The sequence below is a fragment of the Phoenix dactylifera genome, chromosome 4, assembly GCF_009389715.1.
Source record: "Phoenix dactylifera cultivar Barhee BC4 chromosome 4, palm_55x_up_171113_PBpolish2nd_filt_p, whole genome shotgun sequence".
Classification (NCBI taxonomy): domain Eukaryota; kingdom Viridiplantae; phylum Streptophyta; class Magnoliopsida; order Arecales; family Arecaceae; genus Phoenix; species Phoenix dactylifera.
In genome coordinates, this window is record NC_052395.1 from 25,657,267 (window position 1) to 25,659,370 (window position 2,104).

The following is a 2,104-nucleotide window of genomic DNA, read 5'->3' on the forward strand; positions in this document are numbered from 1 at the left end:
TTGGAAATGCCGAGGATCATCTACCTCCGGTTTTCTTCGAGATCAACTTCAATAATAGCATGTTCGATAGAGACGGCAGGGAAGGAGCCAATTTGGTGATCCGAGATTTGGACTTAGCCGCTGCCGGCAGCAGATGGATTTACGGTCTTTGATATCTCGATTTTTTTGGGTACAAAATTGAGAGCAGTCAGTTATCCATGCTAGACGGATTCTGAGGACTGACAGCATTATAGTTGAAGATGAGTCGGCTACTGTGATCGGTTGGATTCAGGGCCGAATGGGTACAGCAGCCTCACATCCATTTTTGGTCAATTTTTGAAGCAAGAGTACACCTCTTTTGTAGTTCGGCAAACCTACCGTGAGACAAATAGTGCGGCGAATTGGATTGCCTTATATATGGTGCAGCACTCGAAAGAAGTTTTGTGGATCAGTTCTTCTAGTCGCGCTTCGTGATATTTTATTTTCTGATCTTTTTGGATGTATTCATACTAGATTTATATGATCCGTTCGTCCTATCAAAAAATATATCTTTTATCAAAAAAAAGTGCAATGTTTTTAAAACCTTGCTCAATTAAAATTGGAGAGCTAATTCTCTTATAATTATAAATTTTATACAGGAAATTATTTGGTTTGCCTGAAACAATTATCAACTATCCAATCCAATTACTAATGACCGGTATGTTTAGGTGAAAGTGGTGGAAGTCAAAGTGGTCGACTTCAAATAAATTCATATTCTCTCCCTCCCTCATACATCAATAAAGTGGGATATAGTAATAAACTTGTGTAGTAGAGGGAAGTTTCCAAGGTGCGGCTCAACTATTTTCATTTGAAGATGAAATGGAGTAGGCTGCACACTTGAATGGTTATAAATATGAAACTTGTTATCCAACATCCAAAGAGAAAACAAGAGGAAATAACTCCACGATGTTCTTTGAAAAGGAAAATATGATAGCAGAAAGTACACAATCGGTCAATCTCCTTTCTTCTCCAATATTCTCTAAGCGAGTTGAATGACCAGGCCTATATGCGACCATCATGACTCTACAATATGGACTTGCCACGCTAGTAGCGTGAAGTGGTGTTGCTCGTAATGTGGCAAAGTCTGGTACGAAGGATCCAAACTTCTTGCCATCCTCCTTAATTATTGGCCATCAAAGAAGATTCTCAAAAAAGAATTGTCCGGATTCCACCCAAGTTGTCCGAGTTCAAAATGCACGGGCGTCGATTAAATTAGAAGACCGGATGCCCCACGTTCGGATGGTTTGTTGGCGGATATGCTTTTCTTCTATCTGTACCAAGATAGCTGGGGTGACGTACCAACATGTGAGGCGGTGAGCCCACGGGTCGGGGAAGGCACGCGAAACCTGCAATCTGTATCGAATATTTTCTGGTTGAAGGGGGGGCCAGTGGGGTTGCTACGCGGATTCTCCTCCCCCCTTCTCGTGTTTTACCAAAAAAAGAAGATTCTCAACTGAATAGACATATAGGTTTAGACTAGTCATTGATGGTGGGCAAGGAGGAAGCAATAGATGGGGCCTCATAAACGGTGTAGGCTGGTCGCTTGTGTGTAGATGGCTAGAAGGGCATCAATGGATATGTGGTAGGGCCATAGAAAAAGGAGGATATGAAGACGGTTATTGTTAGTGGCTAGATAGGTCTAGAGAGATGATACCGCAATGATAGTTAATGAGGCCGGAGGCAAAGTCGCCATTATGGAGATTATAGTTGATGTTAAAGACAATAAAAGTTATGATTCGAAGGTGGGAGGAGGTTTGGCTTCATGTTTTCCATCCAATGAAAATAGTTGAAACTTGAAAAAACATATTGCCCAAATTAGTAGAGCTGAAATTTGATACTTACCTCGAGCAACTATTGAGCATATAACATGTTGTCATTTAGGTAAAAGGATCACGTTTGGATTCCAACTAGAGTCTCTCTCTTGGGAGTCAAGTAATGCTGGATAGCAAAAGATGGAGATTAGCCTATCGTAATTAACATAAAAAATGTTTCATCTTGATCAACAAAATAATCAAAGATGATTGAGCTCTGTTGGAATACTTAGGCCCCATTTGGAGCAGCTTTTGGAGGGCCAAAAAATACTTTC